Here is a 6,188-nt window from a genome sequence, read left to right as displayed (position 1 = left end):
AGTGTGTGTGTGTGCCTGTGATGTGTGTGTGAGTGTCTGAGTGTGTGAGGTGTATGCCTGTGATGTGTGTGTGAGTGTCTGAGTGTGTGAGGTGTATGTCTGTGATATGTGTGTGTGTATGAGTGACATGTATATACGGGAGTGGATTGTGATGTGGTGTGTGTGTGTGTATGGTGTGCACGTGTGTGTCCACACACACATGTGGAGACCAGAGGTACATCAACCTTGGGCGTCCTCTCTCCAGGCAGCATGTCATCTTTCAGAGACAGTGTCTGTCCCTGGGACAGAGCTGATAATGGAACTAGGCAGGTTGTCCACAGAGCCTAGGATCTGCCTCTCTTGTGCCTTCCCTGCACTGAAATTACAAGTGCCACCAGCGCTCTCCGATTTTTCCATGGGTGAGTACAGGACTCGAACTCAGATTCTCGTGGCAAGCACACTGCTCACTGACTTGTTTCCCACCAGAAGCACTGCTCTGTGGTCAACTTTCCTGACTCCCATCCTGTGTCAGTGTCACATCAGAAGCCCCTTCAGGCCGGGCAGTGGTGGCGCACACCTTTAGTCCCAGTACTTAGGAGGCAGAGGCAGGTGGATTTCTGAGTTCGAGGCCAGCCTGGTCTACAGAGTGAGTTCCAGGACAGCCAGGGCTACACAGTGAAACCCTGTCTTGAAAAAACAACAACAAAAAAAGAAGCTCCTTCAGTCACACTGATCACAAACATCCATACACACCGCCCAGGGTCCCCGTGGATGAGAATAATCAATAAAAAGACTGGTAGAACAAATTACCAGAGACAGGGGCAAAACAAAACAGGAAAGTCACCTCTATCAGCTGGTGGGGACCCTGTGTCAGTCAGCAGCCCCTGCAAAAGGCTAACAGATCTTTGCTAATGGACCTTAGGACAATGACCCTCCAGGTGACAGAGACACAGAGGCATAACAATTTCAACTGACTTTCTGTTTTTGTTGTTGCTAACATTTCATCTTTGTTTTTGTTTTTTTTTTCAGGACAGGGTCTCACTGTGCAACCTGGCTGTCCTAGAACTCATTCTGTAGACCAGGCTGACCTCGAAATCAGAGAGATCCTCCTGCCTCTGCCTCCTGAGTGCTGGGATCAAAGTCAGGCACCACCATGGCCTGGCTTTTGAGACAGGAGGGTTTCACCATATAGCCCAACATGGCCGTAACTTCACTCACATCTTCCTGCCTTAGCCTCCCACAAGCAACCAGCTTACCCCAGCCAGCAACCCCAGCTTACAGCTACCCAGGAAACTACCAGCCTTTTTAAATTAATTATGATGCCAGGTGTGGCGTGCACACCTCCAATTCTGGAAGTTGAGGCCAGCCTGGTCTACATAGTGAGTTCCAGGACAGCTAGAGACAGATAAAGACTTTGTCTCAAAAAAACAAACTAGCTAAAATTAATTATGGCTACTTCATTTTCAGACAGGGTCTCACATTGTGGTCCAGCTAACTTCAACATGTTAGGTATTCCAGGCTGGGTCCTGAACCACACTAGGTATTCCAGGCTGAGCCTGAACTCCCAGTGATCCAGCTGCCTCCCCCTCTCAAATGAAAGACTGGATTATACGTTATGGACCAAAGATCTAGGCTATTCGTTAGGGCCCTTGCTTTTAGTTGTTGTTTTGTTTTCTGAGACAAAGTATGTAGTCCTTGCTGACATGGAAGTCACGACGATCCTCCTGCCTCTGCCTTACCACTATTTTAAGAGAACAGCTCCTCAGAGAGGGCAAGCGATCTGCCCTAGCATACACAGCAGGTAGACAGCTGGCCCTCTGCCCTTCAACCCCACACTCTACCTATCTTTGACACCGGAATCAAACACACCCTCCCAATGGAAACGAGCACCGACAACCGCTCAGACGGTGGTGACAACGTCCAATGTACAGAAGAGGGAAACCGAGGCTGTGGGCAGGCTAAGCAAGGTCACCAGGGTGAGGAACGGCAATGTGAGAGGGTCTTAGACCAGAGGGACCCCGAGGAAGCTGGGGTCCGCCCCCACACCTAAACGCTGGCCTTTCGTGAGAAACAGCGACGAGGGGTGGGGGAGATGCCGCCTGCCTCAGTTTCCCCTCTGCGCCGCCCGCTCACGAGACCCCGAAGGGCCAAGGAGTCCCGATCGCAAACCACCTTTGTCTCACGGGCTCTCGAGCACCGCGAAGCTACACCCACGGACCTCCACGCCCATACGGGGCGCGGTGGAGCCCCCAGCCTCACCTCTCAGTCGACCGAAGACCCGACCCACCGACGGCTGCGCCTGCGCACCGCGGCGCAGCCAAGCCCCGCCCTCAGGACCATGACGCCTGCGCAGGAAAAACATTTCCTGTGTCCTTTCCTTTTGCGCACGCGCTCAAGTGCACCATGCGCCCTAAAACAGAAGTGACGTCGCATGAAGGCGGGCAAAAGATGGTTGTTATGGAAACTACCCTGTGGAGACGTCACGAAGACCGGAAGTTAGTCTGACAGGCACCAAGAGGGTCAGACCTAAAGCACGGTGCGGCGGCGGGCCCCGGAGGCACCGAGGCAGACCACGTGGTTGGGAGCCGGTCACGTGATTTAGCTACTTTCCTCGAGACAAATCTGAACCAAAGCCACCAACTAACTGGTCCTATGAAATTTTTGGCTTTGTTTTCTTATTTTTTTTCTTTCTTTTTTTTTTGGTTTTGTTTTCTTAATTTTTTTTCTTTTTCCCTTTTTGAAGTGACAGTTTCGCCGGGCGGTGGTGGCGCACGCCGTTAGTCCCAGCACTTGGGAGGCAGAGGCAGGTGGATTTCTGAGTTCGAGGCCAGCCTGGTCTACAGAGTGAGTTCCAGGACAGCCAGGGTTACACACAGAAACCCTGTCTCGAAAAACGAAAAAAAAAAAAGAAAGAAAGAAAAAGAAAAAAAGAAATGACAGTTCCACTAGCCCAGCCTGGCCCGGAACGCTCTTCATCCACCTCGCCAATCTTGGAAATTGGCATATCCCACTTTCTGTGAAAGCAATGCTGTTAACCACTAAGCGATCTACGTCAGTCGTCTTATTTTATATTTGAGACCTATTTACAGATCTATCTTTTGCATACCCTAACTTCTTTCTGATGCCTAAAAGAAAAAAAAAAAAAAAAACAGAGAGTATCAGCCTAGCAGTGGTGGTGCGCGCCTTTAACCCCAGCACTGGAGGCCAGGGGAATCCCTGTGAGTTTGAGGCAAGCCTGGTCTACAGAGCAAGTTCCGGGATAGCCAAGGCTACACAGAAAAACCTGTCTCAAAAAATAAAAGTGCTTTATCTTTAATTTTGAGTTATGTGGATGTCTTCGTGTGGGTGTCTGCATGGGAGTACAGTGTCTACAGAGGCCAGAAGAAGGCATTAGAATCCTCAAGGCTAGAGTTGGGAGTAGTCCAATCCAAGCCCTCTGCAAAAGCCGTAAGTACTCTTTTTTTGTCACAGGGCCTCACTGTGTAGAGTAGGCTGGCCTCAAACAGCGCCACCCGGTTTGCTATATGTACTCTTAACCACTAAGCTCTCTCTCCTATTTTTGTTTTACCAGGTGTTATGTAGCTCAGGCTGACCATAAACTTATGGAAATCCAAGGCCTCTAATCCCAGCACTCAGGAGGCAAATGCAGGAGGAACTCTGTAAGTTCCAGGACAGCCAAGGCCACACAGAGAAACCCTGTCTTGGAAGCAAAAAGAAAACCAAGAACTTATGTCCATCCCCCTGCATCACTGTCCAAGTGCTTCTGCCAATCCCCTGAACACACATCCCACCATTGACATGGTGTGGTTTTAACTACCAAACTGGGTTGGTTAGGGTGTGCAATAAGTCAGGGTAGTAAACCTGGGCAGCCAGCCGTGGGGAGCATGAGAGGGGAGAAGACGCTGCCACCTTCACAGGCAGCTGAAGCCATTCCCTATCAGAGAATTCCAGGGCAATTACTAACTCCTTACGGCTTTTCTTCTACCCAGGCTAAAAAGATACTATTTCCTAGAAGTCTCACCAAAAATCCCCTTTATAGGGAAAGGATACAAATGTACTGAAACCCTCTTGCAACCTGTGATTTCTGATTTTTATCTCACCAGATTAGTTTTAACTATCAAATTGACACAACCTAGAATCACTTAGCAAGAGTCTTCATGACGTGCCTAGATGAAGTTTGTCTGCTTGTGGGGATGGCCTTGGTTAAACATAAGTGAGCTGAGAAGGTCTGGCCCTTTGTGGGTGGCACCATCCCCTGGGAGAAGATGCTGAAGGCAGGGAAAGATGCTGCATTTGTCTCTTTCTGCTTTTGACTGGATCTGTGTGACCTGCTCTGGGTCCTGCCTTGACTCTCCTCCCCCCGTCCCATGATGGCCTACATCAAATCACCTCATCAAATCGCAACTCTACTTCCTGAAGTGGCCACTACAGGCTTAGTGGTTTGTGCACTGTGTAAAGTTCACCCTTGTGTCATTCCCATGTCGAGCTCTCTGCCCTCAAATATTGTTTCAGTCAGGACAGGGCATTGTAATGCTTACACCAGAATCTCCTGTCTCAAGTTTGTGTTACAGTTCTTACCATTTGTTCTCTGCCTTGTCAATGAAAGCTGATCATCCAATGGCTGGGCAGAACAGAGAATTAGGGCGGGACATCAGCCAGCCGGGGGAAGGAGAGAGGGAGAGAGGGAGACTCAGATCAGTGAGGAGATGGATGATTTAGAGCCATGAGGAAGGGGTCAGGAGAGAGATCATGGAAACAAACCTGAAGCCCAAAGAGCCAGATCAGTAATACTATGCAAGTATCATGGGATGGACTGGGAGGAGCCAGATTAGCGTAGACTGAGCTCAGCTATTGAAGTGGAGTTTTAAATAAATAGTTTTTTTCTATGTGATTACTGGGGAATAGTATAAGGTAAAGAAATACAGCCACTGGATTAATTCATTACTAACATTTATATTAAGAATAATTCAGGCTGGGCAGTGGTGGCGCACGCCTTTAATCCCAGCACTTGGGAGGCAGAGGCAGGTGGATTTCTGAGTTCGAGGACAGCCTGGTCTACAGAGTAAGTTCTAGGACAGCCAGGGCTACACAGAGAAACCCTGTCTCGGAAAAAAAAAAAAAAAAAGAATAATTCAGGTTGGAGAGATGGCTCAGCTGTTAAAAGCACAGATTGCTCTTCAGAGGTCCTGAGTTCAATTTTCAGCAATGACATGGTAGCTCACAATCATCTGTAATGGGGTCTGATGTCGTCTTCTGCTGTGTCTGAAAACAGTGACACTGTATTCATATACATAAGATAAACAAATAACCTTTTTAAAAGGAATCATTCATTTATAGGCCACTCACAAAATTTCTTCCTCATCCAGGTCATGAATCTGTGTCGTCTGTAGCCAAGTCCTGAGAGATAAGGGGTCTCCTCAGGCTGCACACGGTAACAGTATGGCTGTGGCTGTGGTCCCTCCCAGCTGACAAATGGAAAAATCTGAAAGAAATAAAAACAGGCACAGTGAACAGCACACATAAAATTAAAATTCTCAAGCACTGAAAACTGTGAGTCCCACACAGTTGCTCATGTGAGCTCTCGGGAGACTGAGGGAGGAGGGCCAGTGGGTGGAGCTGCGGATGAGGTCACATCTGAAGTGCCACTCCCCACACATACACACAGAAACCCAGGAGTGACACCTTAGTGTTCTGTTGCTGTGAAGAGACTCCATGACCATGGCAACTCCTGTAAAGGAAATCATTTAACTGAGACTGGATTGCAGGTTCAGGGGTTAGTCCGTTATTGTCGTGGGAGCACACAGGCAGACATGGTGACATGGTGCCGGAGATGGAGCACAGACTTCTATATCCAGGTCAGTAGGCAGCAGGGAGAGACAGTGACATTGAGCCTGACTTGAGCATCTGAGACCTCCAAAGCCTACCTCCAGTGACACACTTCTTCCAATGAGGCTGACTTGTTTTGTAACGCGGCAGCATGGTGTGGTGGGAAGCATGCCTTAGCGGGCCAGTGTTGAGCCATCGCCCCCCTCCAACCCACGGTATCAGCCATACGACGTGTCTAGTATAAAGTGAACTTTTTTTGGGACATGGGAAGGTGGAGTGGGAGAGAAAGTAGAAGCAGGGAAAGACAGGAGAGAGAGAGAGAGAGAGAGAGAGAGAGAGAGAGAGAGAGAGAGAGAGAGAGAATGAGAGAGAATGAGAGAGAG

General features: G+C 48.9%; 1 protein-coding gene across 2 annotated transcripts in view; it reads right to left on the bottom strand.

The window, feature by feature from the left end:
* Sgta (small glutamine rich tetratricopeptide repeat containing alpha) overlaps positions 1–2,379 on the bottom strand; it is a 15,213-nt gene extending 12,834 nt beyond the window's left edge. For both annotated transcript variants that reach the window (XM_028771625.1, XM_028771626.1), the window contains exon 1: positions 2,239–2,379. The gene's annotated coding sequence lies outside the window, so the exon portion shown is untranslated. The remainder of the gene's footprint in view (positions 1–2,238) is intronic.
* Between the last annotated feature and the right edge of the window lie 3,809 nt (positions 2,380–6,188).

The sequence above is a fragment of the Grammomys surdaster genome, unplaced genomic scaffold, assembly GCF_004785775.1.
Source record: "Grammomys surdaster isolate TR1022 unplaced genomic scaffold, NIH_TR_1.0 209, whole genome shotgun sequence".
Taxonomy (NCBI): Eukaryota; Metazoa; Chordata; class Mammalia; order Rodentia; family Muridae; genus Grammomys; species Grammomys surdaster.
This window is presented reverse-complemented; position numbering and strand designations above follow the sequence as displayed.